Source organism: Anomaloglossus baeobatrachus, chromosome 4, assembly GCF_048569485.1.
Source record: "Anomaloglossus baeobatrachus isolate aAnoBae1 chromosome 4, aAnoBae1.hap1, whole genome shotgun sequence".
Lineage (NCBI taxonomy): Eukaryota > Metazoa > Chordata > Amphibia > Anura > Aromobatidae > Anomaloglossus > Anomaloglossus baeobatrachus.
The window spans coordinates 647,206,460-647,225,730 of record NC_134356.1 but is presented as its reverse complement, the minus strand read 5'-3'; the positions used below and the strand labels follow the sequence as shown (position 1 = coordinate 647,225,730).

Below are 19,271 nucleotides of genomic sequence, written 5' to 3'. Positions count from 1 at the left end.
CCCTGGGCGCAAGTCGCCTGTCGAGCACGTCACGCGCCACATGACCGCAACTCTGCAGTCAGCGGCCACGTGACACGGAGCGGGCATGGAGACCGGATGTGTATTCCGGTCTCCATGCCAACCCACTCTGTCGGCGAGTCACGCGCAGGAAATGCACAGCGCACACAAACACTGCGTCCCCCAGCGTCAGGCGGCAGCCAAACTCAACCATGTAAGGTAGTTATATTAGTTAACTTTAAAAATAGTACTTGAGCATATGTCTGAAAACATTCACATATAAATACATGGATAGTCATAACATATTGCCAGCATACATTTTTATATTAGCGCTGACATAATATCTTCCATATCTTATTATATATATGTAAACATGCACATTGTACTTAATGTTGAATGACTACGTCCATCTGCAATCCAAATATTCTCCAACTCTTCAATATTCAGTTTTATTCATCCATATGGCTAACATTGTAGCATTGGGCTTTTTTATCATCAAAGAGAGGGAGAGGGTCCCCATATCCCATAGCAGGAATCGAACCAGTAAACTAAGAATACTGGTTGCTTGGTCAAATGGGATAACCCAAAGAGTCACAGAAAAAATGAGAGGCGTAAAAAAAAAAAAAAAAAAAAAAAAGAAATAGAGTGTTGCTTTGATTAAAAAACTTTTTCCTTTCAACAGTTTAAACTTGACTCATTTGAACAGTAGTTAGGAGCTAGTGGCTTATTCTGATGATTATGAGGTTTTCCCTCAGATAGGGTACAGTTCACTCCTTTTTTTTGACTGGGGAGCTTGAGAAATTTGCCATTCAGTTGTTAAATTCTACAGATTAGAATGGAAATTGGAGGCCAAAGGACAGGCCATACGAGTTTTTGAGTTCCTCGACATTTTGAAGTAAAAAATGATAGTTGAGAATAGTTTGAGCTATGAAACCTATAAAAGTGTTGTGCAAGAGTTGGAAATGAAGTGCCAAGACCCTAACGTTTTGCAACTTTGGCTGCAAAGTGCAAATTTTACCTGAACTGCTTTTTTATGCAAACAACTGTCGGCTTTTGAATGTCAGAGATAGTACAGAAAAAGCAGCATTCCCATACCGGGAGTCGAACCCGGGCCGCCTGGGTGAAAACCAGGAATCCTAACCGCTAGACCATATGGGAAGTGTTGTTCTCATAAGACGTTGTCAATGTGGAAAAAGAAGAACTTAATTGCTTTCAGTAAGTAAGTTTGGCACATCCTTGCTTGAAGCTTGCCTCGTTAGCGCAGTAGGTAGCGCGTCAGTCTCATAATCTGAAGGTCGTGAGTTCGATCCTCACACGGGGCACTATGCTTTAGATATTTTGTCTCCATCTTGACTAGACAGCCAGAACTGTATCCACTCAGTACCAAAAAACGTCAGATATAAAGGAAGGGGGTTTTGGATCCTTTGAAACCAAATAGTTAAAAGTCAAAAGTAAAAATGATTTGTGATATGAATTCAAATGGAGTATTGAGCAAAAGAATGGAATGAATGTCCAAAATCTATTGTGGTCAGCATTTTTTGCTGCAAAGAGCAAATCCAAGCTAGACTGACTGTATGCATGGCTTGTGTCGACCTTTCAATGCGTGACTTATTACAGAAAAAGTGGCAATCCCATAGCAGGAATCGAACCAGTAAACTAAGAATACTGGTTGCTTGGTCAAATGGGATAACCCAAAGAGTCACAGAAAAAATGAGAGGCGTAAAAAAAAAAAAAAGAGTGTTGCTTTGATTAAAAAACTTTTTCCTTTCAACAGTTTAAACTTGACTCATTTGAACAGTAGTTAGGAGCTAGTGGCTTATTCTGATGATTATGAGGTTTTCCCTCAGATAGGCTACAGTTCACTCCTTTTTTATTGACTGGGGAGCTTGAGAAATTTGCCATTCAGTTGTTAAATTCTACAGATTAGAATGGAAATTGGAGGCCAAAGGACAGGCCATACGAGTTTTTGAGTTCCTCGACATTTTGAAGTAAAAAATGATAGTTGAGAATAGTTTGAGCTATGAAACCTATAAAAGTGTTGTATGATAACCTATATAAGGCCTCTCATAGTTCTGAAACAGATTCCAATGTATTAGATAGCAACCTATAAAGAATCCAGGAATCGTACTCTATATTTGAAACATCAAATTTTATTTGTACAAAGTGTTCGTGCAGAAATCATATAAAAATTTCATCATACACAGGATAACATTTTTGGGATATAGGGAGGGATGTCAAGCCGCACTTATAAGGAGTGGCACAATACTACAGTAGCTGCATCTGCCCGTATAGTAACGGCCAGTGTAAATGGACATATCATATGTTTACAGGAGTGGACCAATGGGGATGTAGTCTACATATGTATAGTATAGGATACCAATGTTGTAGAATTTTATACTAGTATGAAAATATAAACACCCTATATGGAATATGGGTATGTCAACATACACTGTATAGATTGATTAAAGGGCACTATAATTTGCATGCCATGAGAGTTTAAAGTAGCAGGCATGTGCCTATGGTATTGCCCCCATCTATCTACTTAGCCCCATAATTCAGTCCAATTACCTGTTGTCATTTGTACAGAATATGCGTCCACAGCAGCACCGCAAGTTGCACCTACTCCAACCTCGACGCACGTTTCACCGCACTGCCGGTTTCATCAGGAGGTATGTGCAGTCCATAGCATATACCCTTTATAAAGGGTCCATGATTAAGTTCAGGTGCACGCCTCCGGTCGGGTGTGTGGACGCACATGCTTGTATGATGCGCACCCTGGGCGCAAGTCGCCTGTCGAGCACGTCACGCGCCACATGACCGCAACTCTGCAGTCAGCGGCCACGTGACACGGAGCGGGCAGGCATCCCTGGAGATATTCCTGCAAAATTTGAATAGAAATGATCTAAATATTAAATTAACATCAAAATATGACTATTGGAAGGTGGAGTTCTTGGACGTTCTGATCATGAGAAATGAAGACGGTCATTTGAGTACGGATGTCTTCAAAAAATCTACTGCTACAAATACACTTTTGCATGCGTCCTCTTCCCACCACCCCCAGACCATTAAAGCAGTACCAACAGGGCAATTTTTGCGTATGCGGAGAATCTGCTCTAGTGCGGGAAATTTTGAAAATCAAGCTAGACTCCTGAGTGACAACTTAGCTGAGAGAGGCTATAAACCAAAAAATATAAGATCAGGATACATTAGAGCAGCCAAAAGTAATCGTGAGTCTCTTTTAATAACTAAAAACAGAAACAACAGTAGCGATCTACAACCTGGGAGATTCATCACAGCGTTTAATAATAGATGGCATGAAATCAAAAGCATTTTTCAGAGACATTGGCAGATATTGCTGGCAGATAAAGACCTAGCCAGACATCTGACTATATATCCATCAATGACTTGGCGCAGATCCAAAAATCTCAAAGATCTACTAACCCGTAGCCACTATGTCCCTTTGAACAATAATCCATTCAGTCAAAAAGGACCCAAATGGGGCTGTTACAAATGTGGGACCTGCTCTGCATGTAAATATGTGCAGAGATGTACAACATTTGAGAACAGTGGGGGTACAAAAAACTACTCCATTACATTCAACATCACATGTAAGACTGAAATGGTGATATATCATGCTAGCTGTTCATGCAACATGATATATATTGGTATGACCACCAGACAGCTAAGAGTGAGAACTCTGGAGCACATCCGCGATATCATCAATGTTAAGGGATGTAAAGATATTAGCGAGCTAAAAACAATACCAAAACATTTTTTCCTTTACCATAAGTGCAATCCCACTAGCCTTAAAGTAAAAGGCATTGATCATGTCAGCTTGGGAGCCAGAGGGGGAAATTATAAAAATGAACTTTTAAAAAAAGAAACAAAATGGATTGTAGTGCTTGACACCATGGCCCCAAGAGGGCTGAGCGAATCCTTGAGCTTCAGGTCCTTTTTGCATGTGTAGCGCGAATTTTAACACACTTTATTTCATTATATAAGATTTTAATATAATTTCCTGTTCTTTCTTTATGCCCTTGTCTCTAGCATATAGCAATGTCACACGCTATAGAAAACATCCACTCTGTTGAATTCTATGGACCCTCTCCCTCTCTTTAAAGATAAAAAAGCCCAATGCTACAATGTTAGCCATATGGATGAATAAAACTGAATATTGAAGAGTTGGAGAATATTTGGATTGCAGATGGACGTAGTCATTCAACATTAAGTACAATGTGCATGTTTACATATATATAATAAGATATGGAAGATATTATGTCAGCGCTAATATAAAAATGTATGCTGGCAATATGTTATGACTATCCATGTATTTATATGTGAATGTTTTCAGACATATGCTCAAGTACTATTTTTAAAGTTAACTAATATAACTACCTTACATGGTTGAGTTTGGCTGCCGCCTGACGCTGGGGGACGCAGTGTTTGTGTGCGCTGTGCATTTCCTGCGCGTGACTCGCCGACAGAGTGGGTTGGCATGGAGACCGGAATACACATCCGGTCTCCATGCCCGCTCCGTGTCACGTGGCCGCTGACTGCAGAGTTGCGGTCATGTGGCGCGTGACGTGCTCGACAGGCGACTTGCGCCCAGGGTGCGCATCATACAAGCATGTGCGTCCACACACCCGACTGGAGGCGTGCACCTGAACTTAATCATGGACCCTTTATAAAGGGTATATGCTATGGACTGCACATACCTCCTGATGAAACCGGCAGTGCGGTGAAACGCGCGTCGAGGTTGGAGTAGGTGCAACTTGCGGTGCTGCTGTGGACGCATATTCTGTACAAATGACAACAGGTAATTGGACTGAATTATGGGGCTAAGTAGATAGATGGGGGCAATACCATAGGCACATGCCTGCTACTTTAAACTCTCATGGCATGCAAATTATAGTGCCCTTTAATCAATCTATACAGTGTATGTTGACATACCCATATTCCATATAGGGTGTTTATATTTTCATACTAGTATAAAATTCTACAACATTGGTATCCTATACTATACATATGTAGACTACATCCCCATTGGTCCACTCCTGTAAACATATGATATGTCCATTTACACTGGCCGTTACTATACGGGCAGATGCAGCTACTGTAGTATTGTGCCACTCCTTATAAGTGCGGCTTGACATCCCTCCCTATATCCCAAAAATGTTATCCTGTGTATGATGAAATTTTTATATGATTTCTGCACGAGCACTTTGTACAAATAAAATTTGATGTTTCAAATATAGAGTACGATTCCTGGATTCTTTATAGGTTGCTATAAAAGTGTTGTGCAAGAGTTGGAAATGAAGTGCCAAGACCCTAACGTTTTGCAACTTTGGCTGCAAAGTGCAAATTTTACCTGAACTGCTTTTTTATGCAAACAACTGTCGGCCTTTAAATGTCAGAGATAGTACAGAAAAAGCAGCATTCCCATACCGGGAGTCGAACCCGGGACGCCTGGGTGAAAACCAGGAATCCTAACCGCTAGACCATATGGGAAGTGTTGTTCTCATAAGACGTTGTCAATGTGGAAAAAGAAGAACTTAATTGCTTTCAGTAAGTAAGTTTGGCACATCCTTGCTAGAAGCTTGCCTCGTTAGCGCAGTAGGTAGCGCGTCAGTCTCATAATCTGAAGGTCGTGAGTTCGATCCTCACACGGGGCACTATGCTTTAGATATTTTGTCTCCATCTTGACTAGACAGCCAGAACTGTATCCACTCAGTACCAAAAAACGTCAGATATAAAGGAAGGGGGTTTTGGATCCTTTGAAACCAAATAGTTAAAAGTCAAAAGTAAAAATGATTTGTGATATGAATTCAAATGGAGTATTGAGCAAAAGAATGGAATGAATGTCCAAAATCTATTGTGGTCAGCATTTTTTGCTGCAAAGAGCAAATCCAAGCTAGACTGACTGTATGCATGGCTTGTGTCGACATTTCAATGCGTTACTTATTACAGAAAAAGTGGCAATCCCATAGCAGGAATCGAACCAGTAAACTAAGAATACTGGTTGCTTGGTCAAATGGGATAACCCAAAGAGTCACAGAAAAAATGAGAGGCGTAAAAAAAAAAAAAAAAAAAAAAAATAGAGTGTTGCTTTGATTAAAAAACTTTTTCCTTTCAACAGTTTAAACTTGACTCATTTGAACAGTAGTTAGGAGCTAGTGGCTTATTCTGATGATTATGAGGTTTTCCCTCAGATAGGGTACAGTTCACTCCTTTTTTTTTGACTGGGGAGCTTGAGAACTTTGCCATTCAGTTGTTAAATTCTACAGATTAGAATGGAAATTGGAGGCCAAAGGACAGGCCATACGAGTTTTTGAGTTCCTCGACATTTTGAAGTAAAAAATGATAGTTGAGAATAGTTTGAGCTATGAAACCTATAAAAGTGTTGTGCAAAAGTTGGAAATGAAGTGCCAAGACCCTAACGTTTTGCAACTTTGGCTGCAAAGTGCAAATTTTACCTGAACTGCTTTTTTATGCAAACAACTGTCGGCCTTTGAATGTCAGAGATAGTACAGAAAAAGCAGCATTCCCATACCGGGAGTCGAACCCGGGCCGCCTGGGTGAAAACCAGGAATCCTAACCGCTAGACCATATGGGAAGTGTTGTTCTCATAAGACGTTGTCAATGTGAAAAAAGAAGAACTTAATTGCTTTCAGTAAGTAAGTTTGGCATATCCTTGCTAGAAGCTTGCCTCGTTAGCGCAGTAGGTAGCGCGTCAGTCTCATAATCTGAAGGTCGTGAGTTCGATCCTCACACGGGGCACTATGCTTTAGATATTTTGTCTCCATCTTGACTAGACAGCCAGAACTGTATCCACTCAGTACCAAAAAACGTCAGATATAAAGGAAGGGGGTTTTGGATCCTTTGAAACCAAATAGTTAAAAGTCAAAAGTAAAAATGATTTGTGATATGAATTCAAATGGAGTATTGAGCAAAAGAATGGAATGAATGTCCAAAATCTATTGTGGTCAGCATTTTTTGCTGCAAAGAGCAAATCCAAGCTAGACTGACTGTATGCATGGCTTGTGTCGACATTTCAATGCGTGACTTATTACAGAAAAAGTGGCAATCCCATAGCAGGAATCGAACCAGAAAACTAAGAATACTGGTTGCTTGGTCAAATGGGATAACCCAAAGAGTCACAGAAAAAATGAGAGGCGTAAAAAAAAAAAAAAAAAAAAAAAATAGAGTGTTGCTTTGATTAAAAAACTTTTTCCTTTCAACAGTTTAAACTTGACTCATTTGAACAGTAGTTAGGAGCTAGTGGCTTATTCTGATGATTATGAGGTTTTCCCTCAGATAGGGTACAGTTCACTCCTTTTTTTTTGACTGGGGAGCTTGAGAAATTTGCCATTCAGTTGTTAAATTCTACAGATTAGAATGGAAATTGGAGGCCAAAGGACAGGCCATACGAGTTTTTGAGTTCCTCGACATTTTGAAGTAAAAAATGATAGTTGAGAATAGTTTGAGCTATGAAACCTATAAAAGTGTTGTGCAAGAGTTGGAAATGAAGTGCCAAGACCCTAACGTTTTGCAACTTTGGCTGCAAAGTGCAAATTTTACCTGAACTGCTTTTTTATGCAAACAACTGTCGGCCTTTGAATGTCAGAGATAGTACAGAAAAAGCAGCATTCCCATACCAGGAGTCGAACCCGGGCCGCCTGGGTGAAAACCAGGAATGCTAACCGCTAGCCAATATGGGAAGTGTTGTTCTCATAAGACGTTGTCAATGTGGAAAAAGAAGAACTTAATTGCTTTCAGTAAGTAAGTTTGGCACATCCTTGCTAGAAGCTTGCCTCGTTAGCGCAGTAGGTAGCGCGTCAGTCTCATAATCTGAAGGTCGTGAGTTCGATCCTCACACGGGGCACTATGCTTTAGATATTTTGTCTCCATCTTGACTAGACAGCCAGAACTGTATCCACTCAGTACCAAAAAACGTCAGATATAAAGGAAGGGGGTTTTGGATCCTTTGAAACCAAATAGTTAAAAGTCAAAAGTAAAAATGATTTGTGATATGAATTCAAATGGAGTATTGAGCAAAAGAATGGAATGAATGTCCAAAATCTATTGTGGTCAGCATTTTTTGCTGCAAAGAGCAAATCCAAGCTAGACTGACTGTATGCATGGCTTGTGTCGACATTTCAATGCGTGACTTATTACAGAAAAAGTGGCAATCCCATAGCAGGAATCGAACCAGTAAACTAAGAATACTGGTTGCTTGGTCAAATGGGATAACCCAAAGAGTCACAGAAAAAATGAGAGGCGTAAAAAAAAAAAAAAGAGTGTTGCTTTGATTAAAAAACTTTTTCCTTTCAACAGTTTAAACTTGACTCATTTGAACAGTAGTTAGGAGCTAGTGGCTTATTCTGATGATTATGAGGTTTTCCCTCAGATAGGGTACAGTTCACTCCTTTTTTTTTGACTGGGGAGCTTGAGAAATTTGCCATTCAGTTGTTAAATTCTACAGATTAGAATGGAAATTGGAGGCCAAAGGACAGGCCATACGAGTTTTTGAGTTCCTCGACATTTTGAAGTAAAAAATGATAGTTGAGAATAGTTTGAGCTATGAAACCTATAAAAGTGTTGTGCAAGAGTTGGAAATGAAGTGCCAAGACCCTAACGTTTTGCAACTTTGGCTGCAAAGTGCAAATTTTACCTGAACTGCTTTTTTATGCAAACAACTGTCGGCCTTTGAATGTCAGAGATAGTACAGAAAAAGCAGCATTCCCATACCGGGAGTCGAACCCGGGTCGCCTGGGTGAAAACCAGGAATCCTAACCGCTAGACCATATGGGAAGTGTTGTTCTCATAAGTAGAGATGAGCGAACCGGTCGCGGTTCGGCTCGAGGTTGGTTCGCCGAACGAACCTCCCGTTCGAGTTCGGTTCGTCGAACGTTCGACGAACCGAACTCGAACTGCATAGGAAACAATGGCAGGCAATCACAAACACAGAAAAACACCTAGAAAACACCCTCAAAGGTGTCCTAAAGGTGACAAACAACTCAAACACATTGGAAAGTGACAAGGACATATACTCATGCGAAAACAAAACAGCTGGACAAGGAAAAAGAGGAGGACACACAGATATAGGCATGGCACGCCCTTCTAAAATCATGTAAAACACCGCAAGGTGACTCCAAGCGGAGTCTCCCTTTTTTCCAAAAATTGGGCCACACACACACCCACCCCTTCAGTGGTAGCACTTGTGCCCCAGTTGCACACTTCACAGCTAGATTTGCATCAAGCACATTCAAAAATACGCCATAATTAACCGTCCCCAGGATGACACCAGGGTAGGTAGCTAAGTCTTTCCTGATCCCAGCTCTGTGCAGCTTGGATCATTTATAAAAAACACAGCAATCAAGGGTTACTCCAAGCGGAGTCTCCCTTTTTTCCAAAAATTGGGCCCCACACACACCCACCCCTTCAGTGGCAGCAGTTGTGCCCTAGTTGTACACTTCACAGCTACATTTGCATCAAGCACATTCAAAAATACGCCATTCTTATCCGTTCCCAGGATGACACCGGGGTAGGTAGCAAAGTCTTTCCTGATCCCAGCTCTGTTCATCTTGGCTTCTTTTAAAAACACATCAAGCAAGGGTTACTCCAAGCGGAGTCTCCCTTTTTTCCAAAAATTGGGCCCCACACACACCCACCCCTTCAGTGGCAGCAGTTGTGCCCTAGTTGTACACTTCACAGCTACATTTGCATCAAGCACATTCAAAAATACGCCATTCTTATCCATCCCCAGGATGACACCGGGGTAGGTAGCAAAGTCTTTGCTGACCCATGACTTGTTCATCTTGGCTTCTTTTAAAAACAATGTAAGCAAGGGTTACTCCAAGCGGAGTCTCCCTTTTTTCCAAAAATTGGGCCCCACACACACCCACCCCTTCAGTGGCAGCAGTTGTGCCCTAGTTGTACACTTCACAGCTACATTTGCATCAAGCACATTCAAAAATACGCCATTCTTATCCGTCCCCAGGATGACACCTGGGTAGGTAGCAAAGTCTTTCCTGATCCCAGCTCTGTTCATCTTGGCTTCTTTTAAAAACACATCAAGCAAGGGTTACTCCAAGCGGAGTCTCCCTTTTTTTCCAAAAATTGGGCCCCACACACCCACCCATTCAGTGGCAGCAGTTGTGCCCCAGTTGTACACTTCACAGCTAGATTTGCATCAAGCACATTCAAAAATACGTCATTCTTATCCGTCCCCAGGATGACACCGGGGTAGGTAGCAAAGTCTTTCCTGATCCCAGCTCTGTTCATCTTGGCTTCTTTTAAAAACACATCAAGCAAGGGTTACTCCAAGCGGAGTCTCCCTTTTTTCCAAAAATTGGGCCCCACACACACCCACCCCTTCAGTGGCAGCAGTTGTGCCCTAGTTGTACACTTCACAGCTACATTTGCATCAAGCACATTCAAAAATACGCCATTCTTATCCATCCCCAGGATGACACCGGGGTAGGTAGCAAAGTCTTTCCTGATCCCAGCTCTGTTCATCTTGGCTTCTTTTAAAAACACAGCAAGCAAGGGTTACTCCAAGCGGAGTCTCCCTTTTTTTCCAAAAATTGGGCCCCACACACCCACCCATTCAGTGGCAGCAGTTGTGCCCCAGTTGTACACTTCACAGCTAGATTTGCATCAAGCACATTCAAAATTACGCCATAATTAACCGTCCCAAGGATGACACCAGGGTAGGTAGCAAAGTCTTTCCTGATCCCAGCTCTGTTCATCTTGGCTTCTTTTAAAAACAATGTAAGCAAGGGTTACTCCAAGCGGAGTCTCCCTTTTTTTTCCAAAAATTGGGCCCCACACACCCACCCATTCAGTGGCAGCACTTGTGCCCTAGTTGCAAACAGGATGTTTTGATTTGCATCAAGCACATTCCAAATCAACAAGCATTTACTCTCCCCAGGATGACACAGGGGTAGTAAATTCCTTCTGGATCCATGACTTGTTCATTTTGATGAACGTCAGTCTGTCCACATTGTCACTGGACAGACGCGTGCGCTTATCTGTCAGCACACACCCAGCAGCACTGAATACACGTTCAGAGACAACGCTGGCAGCTGGACACGACAAAATCTCCAAGGCGTAAGTTGCGAGCTCTGGCCATTTTTCTAGGTTTGAAGCCCAAAAGGAGCAAGGCTCCAGTTGCACAGTCATGGCATCGATGTTCATTTGGAGATACTCCTGTATCATCCTCTCCAGCCGTTGACTATGTGTCAGACTTGTTGTCTCTGGTGGCCTTGCAAAAGAGGGTCTAAAAAAATTATGAAAAGATTCCATAAAATTGCTGTTACCGGCACCAGATACGGTCCTACTGGTACGGGTAGACTGTTGAAGATGACGAGACCGTCCCATGTTTGTCAAGTTACAACTGGGAGATTCACTCCCTGCACCTGCACGGTTGTTTGGTGGAAAAGCCGAGCTAAGATCTAGTAACAGCTTCTGCTGATACTCCTGCATACGTGCGTCCCTTTCTATGGCTGGAATTATGTCACAAAATTTGGACTTGTACCGGGGATCTAATAGTGTGGCAATCCAGTAGTCATCATCACTTCTAATTTTGACAATACGACTGTCATGTTGGAGGTAGTGCAACAAAAAGGCACTCATGTGTCTTGCGCAGCCATGCGGACCAAGTCCACGCTGTGTTTGTGGCATAGAGGTGCTACCCGTTCTTTCTTCCTCTGACATCTGACCCCAACCTCTTTCAACTGAAATTTGACCAAGGTCTCCCTCATCCGCTGAGTCTTCCATGTCCATGGACAGTTCGTCCTCCATTTCTTCATGTTCTCCTGCACCTTGCTCAACATTTCGCCTGCTACTATGCGCCCTTGTCGATCCCTGTCCCCCTTGGTCCCATGCCTGCTGCGTTGGTGATGATGAACGTCTGGACCTTGGTGATGTTGTTGTCCCTTGCGCATATGAATCCTCCTGTAGTTCCTCCCCTTCATGTTGTCCCACCCCCTGACTCCGAATAGTGTTTAGCGTGTGCTCCAGCATGTAAATGACTGGAATCGTCATGCTGATAATGGCATTGTCAGCGCTAAACATATTCGTCGCCATGTCGAAACTGTGCAGAAGGGTGCATAGGTCCTTGATCTGAGACCACTCCATCAGGGTGATCTGCCCCACCTCTGCATCTCGTTGGCCCAGGCTATACGTCATGACGTATTGCACCAGGGCTCGCCGGTGCTGCCACAGTCGCTGTAACATGTGGAGAGTTGAATTCCAGCGTGTCGCCACATCGCATTTCAGGCGATGAACCGGCAGGCCGAAAGACTTCTGGAGCGATGCAAGTCGCTCAGCTGCGGCGCTTGAACGGCGGAAGTGAGCAGACAGTTTTCGTGCCCTGTTCAGAAGGCCATCTAGGCCGGGATAGTGTGTTAAAAATTGCTGCACGACAAGGTTCAACACGTGAGCCATACAAGGTACGTGTGTCACCTTGCCCAGGCGAAGGGCCGCACCCAGGTTTGCAGCATTGTCGCACACGGCCTTACCAGGCTGCAGGTTGAGTGGAGACAACCATTTATTAAACTCGGACCGCAGAGCTGACCACAACTCCTCAGCTGTGTGACTCTTATTACCAAGACATGTCAAGCTAAAGACCGCCTGATGCCGTTGCGCTCTGCTGCCAGCATAGTAATGAGGGGTGCGTGATTCCTTCTGCGCAGTGAGAACGCTGGTGGCCTGACCAGGCAGGCTTGGGGCGGAGGTGGAGGACCCAGATGAGGTGGAGGATGCAGAAGCAGTGGCGGAACTTGGACAGACAGAGGATTGACACACAAGTCGTGGGGACGGCAAGACTTGTGCAGCAGACCCTTCACCATCTATCACCATAGTTACCCAGTGCCCAGTCAGCGACATGTAACGTCCCTGTCCATGCTTACTGGTCCAAGTATCGGTGGTGAAATGCACCCGTTCACACACAGAGTTTCTCAAGGAAGCGGTGATGTTGTGTGCGACATGCTGGTGTAGCGCGGGCACACCTTTCTTAGAGAAGTAGTGGCGACTAGGCATCTGGTACTGGGGCACAGCGACAGACATAAGGTCTCTAAAATCCTGTGTGTCCACTAGGCAGAAAGGCAGCATTTCGGTAGCCAACAGCTTAAAGAGGGATAGAGTCAACCTCTTAGCTTTGTCATGGGTCGGAGGAAGTGGCCTTTTATTTGACCACATCTGAGGGACAGAGATCTGGCTGCTGTGTGTAGACGGTGTTGAGTAGGGTGTCCCTGGAAAAATGCAGGTTTGTGAGGAAAGTGCAGGCGGAGACATGATGTTGCCTTCATCCAACGTTGGTGCTATCGATGTCTGAGAGAGCTGTACACACTCACTTGTTTCCCCTTCCAAACCAACTGACGACCTTACAAGCAAACTGCCTGTTGCGGTTACAGTGGTGGAAGTTTTGCGTGGAAAAACAGGTGTGACAGCTGTCCCCACAGTCCTAGAAGATGAAGAGCGCGCGGATGCACTGGAAGGGGCGGGCGGTGGATGGTTCGCTCCGCTAGGCCGCATTGCAGCACGGTAAGCTTCCCACCGGGACTTATGATATTTAGTCATGTGACGATTCATGGAAGAAGTTGTCAAACTGCTGAGGTTTTGACCTCTACTAACAGAATCATGACAAATGTTACATATCACATGAGTTGGGCGATTTTTTTCGATGTGAAAAAAGGACCAGGCTAGGCAAGGCTTAGAGGCCATGCGACCTGTTGATCCACCCCGAATAATGCTCATAGGCAGAGTGGTGGCTGAGGATGCAGTTGTAGACGTGCTACCAGTGCTCCGACTCTGTCCAGGAAGGCGCAAGGTAACTTCGTCGTCGGTTGCATCCTCCTCCACCGCCTCTGTTGACCTCCTCGAGTGCCTGACTGGGGGTTGACAGTAGGTGGGATCTAGAACGTCATCATCAATTGTTGTGTTTGCACTCCCCTCCCCCTCAGACCGAGCCTCTTCTTGCCCTGACCGAATATTTAAGTTGTCATCCCAATCGGGTATCTGCGTCTCATCTTCATCAGTATGTTCCTCATTGTCTATAACCACAGGTGTTACAGTTTGTGACAAAGGGTCAACATTATGCTCAGAAACTTGGTCCTCACGGCCTGAATCAGAGTCACAAAGGTTCTGGGCATCACTGCAGACCATTTCCTGTTCTGTACTCACTGTAGCTTGGGAGCAGACCTCTGATTCCCAGGCTATAGTGTGACTGAACAGCTCTGCAGACTCAGCCATCTCAGTTCCACCATACTGTGCAGGGCTGATGGAGACTTCAGAGCTGGGAGAAATCAAGTGTGATTGGGATGACAACTCAGAGGACTGGTGTTTTTTGGATGCGGTACTTGAAGTGGCTGAGAGGGCACTTGTTGGACCACTTGAGATCCATTCAAGCATTTTCCTTTTTTGCCCATCATCTACCTTTGTTCCTCTTGTTCGTGTCCGTAAAAAAGGGAGCACATCGGATTGTCCACAATAAGTAGTAGACATCTTACTTTTGCTAGTAGATGGTCTATCTGCAGCAGATGATAATGGAGCTTTGCCACCTTCCCCACTGACAAAACCTTTTTTGCCTTTTCCACCACGCCTCTTCCCCTTTCCACCAGCATCTGTCATTTTGCCACTCATGTTGATTGCGACAAGATTGTGGACTGAAAATGTGGTAGTAAAAATTGAGAGGTGGTGTAGATTGCAGTGGTGGTCTAGCTTTATTAACAGCAGAATAATAAAGAATAAATATCCCTGACAATGTAACTTAGTTATAATTAGTTGGAGTGTGCAACGCAGGCAGACGTGCTGCAAATGTCTTGGCACTAGTGGGACTAAAGCAAAGTCCAATAGCCACGTATAGGATGCCACTAGGTACACTGAGTGTTTGCTAGTATAATGGCTTAGTTATAATTAGTTGGAGTGTGCAACGCAGGCAGATGCGCTCTGCAAATGTCTTGGCACTAGTGGGACTATAGCAAAGTCCAATAGCCACGTATAGGATGCCACTAGGTACACTGAGTGTGTGCTAGTATAATGGCTTAGTTATAATTAGTTGGAGTGTGCAACGCAGGCAGATGCGCTCTGCAAATGTCTTGGCACTAGTGGGACTATAGCAAAGTCCAATAGCCACGTATAGGATGCCACTAGGTACACTAAGTGTTTGCTAGTATAATGGCTTAGTTATAATTAGTTGGAGTGTGCAACGCAGGCAGATGCGCTCTGCAAATGTCTTGGCACTAGTGGGACTATAGCAAAGTCCAATAGCCACGTATAGGATGCCACTAGGTACACTAAGTGTTTGCTAGTATAATGGCTTAGTTATAATTAGTTGGAGTGTGCAACGCAGGCAGATGAGCTCTGCAAATGTCTTGGCACTAGTGGGACTATAGCAAAGTCCAATAGCCACGTATAGGATGCCACTAGGTACACTGAGTGTGTGCTAGTATAATGGCTTAGTTATAATTAGCTGGAGTGTGCAACGCAGGCAGATGCGCTCTGCAAATGTCTTGGCACTAGTGGGACTATAGCAAAGTCCAATAGCCACGTATAGGATGCCACTAGGTACACTGAGTGTTTGCTAGTATAATGGCTTAGTTATAATTAGTTGGAGTGTGCAACGCAGGCAGATGCGCTCTGCAAATGTCTTGGCACTAGTGGGACTATAGCAAAGTCCAATAGCCACGTATAGGATGCCACTAGGTACACTGAGTGTGTGCTAGTATAATGGCTTAGTTATAATTAGTTGGAGTGTGCAACGCAGGCAGATGCGCTCTGCAAATGTCTTGGCACTAGTGGGACTATAGCAAAGTCCAATAGCCACGTATAGGATGCCACTAGGTACACTGAGTGTGTGCTAGTATAATGGCTTAGTTATAATTAGTTGGAGTGTGCAACGCAGGCAGATGCGCTCTGCAAATGTCTTGGCACTAGTGGGACTATAGCAAAGTCCAATAGCCACGTATAGGATGCCACTAGGTACACTGAGTGTGTGCTAGTATAATGGCTTAGTTATAATTAGTTGGAGTGTGCAACGCAGGCAGATGCGCTCTGCAAATGTCTTGGCACTAGTGGGACTATAGCAAAGTCCAATAGCCACGTATAGGATGCCACTAGGTACACTAAGTGTTTGCTAGTATAATGGCTTAGTTATAATTAGTTGGAGTGTGCAACGCAGGCAGATGCGCTCTGCAAATGTCTTGGCACTAGTGGGACTATAGCAAAGTCCAATAGCCACGTATAGGATGCCACTAGGTACACTAAGTGTTTGCTAGTATAATGGCTTAGTTATATTTAGTTGGAGTGTGCAACGCAGGCAGATGCGCTCTGCAAATGTCTTGGCACTAGTGGGACTATAGCAAAGTCCAATAGCCACGTATAGGATGCCACTAGGTACACTGAGTGTGTGCTAGTATAATGGCTTAGTTATAATTAGTTGGAGTGTGCAACGCAGGCAGATGCGCTCTGCAAATGTCTTGGCACTAGTGGGACTATAGCAAAGTCCAATAGCCACGTATAGGATGCCACTAGGTACACTAAGTGTTTGCTAGTATAATGGCTTAGTTATAATTAGTTGGAGTGTGCAACGCAGGCAGATGCGCTCTGCAAATGTCTTGGCACTAGTGGGACTATAGCAAAGTCCAATAGCCACGTATAGGATGTCACTAGGTACACTAAGTGTTTGCTAGTATAATGGCTTAGTTATAATTAGTTGGAGTGTGCAACGCAGGCAGATGCGCTCTGCAAATGTCTTGGCACTAGTGGGACTATAGCAAAGTCCAATAGCCACGTATAGGATGCCACTAGGTACACTGAGTGTGTGCTAGTATAATGGCTTAGTTATAATTAGTTGGAGTGTGCAACGCAGGCAGATGCGCTCTGCAAATGTCTTGGCACTAGTGGGACTATAGCAAAGTCCAATAGCCACGTATAGGATGCCACTAGGTACACTGAGTGTTTGCTAGTAAAATGGCTTAGTTATAATTAGTTGGAGTGTGCAACGCAGGCAGATGCGCTCTGCAAATGTCTTGGCACTAGTGGGACTATAGCAAAGTCCAATAGCCACGTATAGGATGCCACTAGGTACACTGAGTGTTTGCTAGTATAATGGCTTAGTTATAATTAGTTGGAGTGTGCAACGCAGGCAGATGCGCTCTGCAAATGTCTTGGCACTAGTGGGACTATAGCAAAGTCCAATAGCCACGTATAGGATGCCACTAGGTACACTGAGTGTTTGCTAGTATAATGGCTTAGTTATAATTAGTTGGAGTGTGCAACGCAGGCAGATGCGCTCTGCAAATGTTTTGGCACTAGTGGGACTATAGCAAAGTCCAATAGCCACGTATAGGATGCCACTAGGTACACTGAGTGTTTGCTAGTATAATGGCTTAGTTATAATTAGTTGTAGTGTGCAATGCAGGCAGACGTGCTCTGCAAATGTCTTTGCACTAGTGGGACTATAGCAAAGTCCAATAGCCACAGATAGGATGCCACTAGGTACACTGAGTGTTTGCTAGTATAATGGCTTAGTTATGAGTTGGAGTGTGCAGAGGACAAGAGGGTACAGTGGCAGGATTGTGGTGCTCTGGGTAGAGGAATGGAAGCCTGCCTTTCTATTCCCTCCTAATGGTGAAATGCAGGGAGGAAATCCCTGACCTTGGCTGCACAGACGCTGGCGCTGTTTTCAGGACCTGTCACCTTAACTCTGACCCTGCCGGTTTGAGCCCTTAAAAGGACTGCTATAAAGTGCTCTCCCTATGCTGTCTAACGCTGTGTATGCAGCGCATACAGCTGTATCAGCGATAGGACTCAAGACGGAGCTGCGACAGTGATGTCTGACACCAAAGACGCAGAAGGCAGATAATGGCGTCCGTGAAGAAAATGTCCGGTTTTATAATGCAGGGACATGTGACATGCAGATCCTATCACACATGCCGTTGCTTCTCTGGCTCAAAGTCCACTTAGCTGTGTGTGTGTCTGTGATTGGCTGACATGCTGGCCCGCCCCACAAGACGCGCGCGCTTAGGGAAGGAAGACAAGAAAAAAAAAAAAAAATGGCGATCGCCATTATAGAAACAGCAGTTATCTGAAGGCGCTGTTCACGCACACTATACACTGAAATGTGATAATAGTTTGATTCACAGAGTGACTTACACTATTACAGCAGAAACCAAGCTATGATTTAGCTGTTTTTTGGCTGCTAGAACCGTTCTCGAACGTTTCTAGAACTATCGAGCTTTTGCAAAAAGCTCGAGTTCTAGTTCGATCTAGAACATGCCGCAAAATCACTCGAGCCTAGAACTGGAGAACCACGAACCACGAACCGCGCTCAACTCTACTCATAAGACGTTGTCAATGTGGAAAAAGAAGAACTTAATTGCTTTCAGTAAGTAAGTTTGGCACATCCTTGCTAGAAGCTTGCCTCGTTAGCGCAGTAGGTAGCGCGTCAGTCTCATAATCTGAAGGTCATGCGTTCGATCCTCACACGGGGCACTATGCTTTAGATATTTTGTCTCCATCTTGACTAGACAGCCAGAACTGTATCCACTCAGTACCAAAAAACGTCAGATATAAAGGAAGGGGGTTTTGGATCCTTTGAAACCAAATAGTTAAAAGTCAAAAGTAAAAATGATTTGTGATATGAATTCAAATGGAATATTGAGCAAAAGAATGGAATGAATGTCCAAAATCTATTGTGGTCAGCATTTTTTGCTGCAAAGAGCAAATCCAAGCTAGACTGACTGTATGCATGGCTTGTGTCGACATTTCAATGCGTTACTTATTACAGAAAAAGTGGCAATCCCATAGCAGGAATCGAACCAGTAAACTAAGAATACTGGTTGCTTGGTCAAATGGGATAACCCAAAGAGTCACAGAAAAAATGAGAGGCGTAAAAAAAAAAAAAAAAAAAAAAAAAATAGAGTGTTGCTTTGATTAAAAAACTTTTTCCTTTCAACAGTTTAAACTTGACTCATTTGAACAGTAGTTAGGAGCTAGTGGCTTATTCTGATGATTATGAGGTTTTCCCTCAGATAGGGTACAGTTCACTCCTTTTTTTTTGACTGGGGAGCTTGAGAAATTTGCCATTCAGTTGTTAAATTCTACAGATTAGAATGGAAATTGGAGGCCAAAGGACAGGCCATACGAGTTTTTGAGTTCCTCGACATTTTGAAGTAAAAAATGATAGTTGAGAATAGTTTGAGCTATGAAACCTATAAAAGTGTTGTGCAAGAGTTGGAAATGAAGTGCCAAGACCCTAACGTTTTGCA

The 19,271-nt window shown here is 43.7% G+C and overlaps 4 non-coding genes across 4 annotated transcripts; all 4 read left to right on the top strand.

The window, feature by feature from the left end:
* The first annotated feature begins 1,246 nt into the window (after positions 1-1,246).
* On the top strand, positions 1,247-1,319 carry TRNAM-CAU (transfer RNA methionine (anticodon CAU)). The gene has a single exon. It is a non-coding gene; the product is annotated as a tRNA-Met (tRNA).
* Positions 1,320-5,596: 4,277 nt separating this feature from the next.
* TRNAM-CAU (transfer RNA methionine (anticodon CAU)) lies at positions 5,597-5,669 on the top strand. Its single transcript has one exon. It is a non-coding gene; the product is annotated as a tRNA-Met (tRNA).
* Positions 5,670-6,701: 1,032 nt separating this feature from the next.
* Positions 6,702-6,774, top strand: TRNAM-CAU (transfer RNA methionine (anticodon CAU)). The gene has a single exon. It is a non-coding gene; the product is annotated as a tRNA-Met (tRNA).
* A 1,032-nt stretch (positions 6,775-7,806) lies between these two features.
* On the top strand, positions 7,807-7,879 carry TRNAM-CAU (transfer RNA methionine (anticodon CAU)). The gene has a single exon. It is a non-coding gene; the product is annotated as a tRNA-Met (tRNA).
* The last annotated feature ends 11,392 nt before the right edge of the window (positions 7,880-19,271 follow it).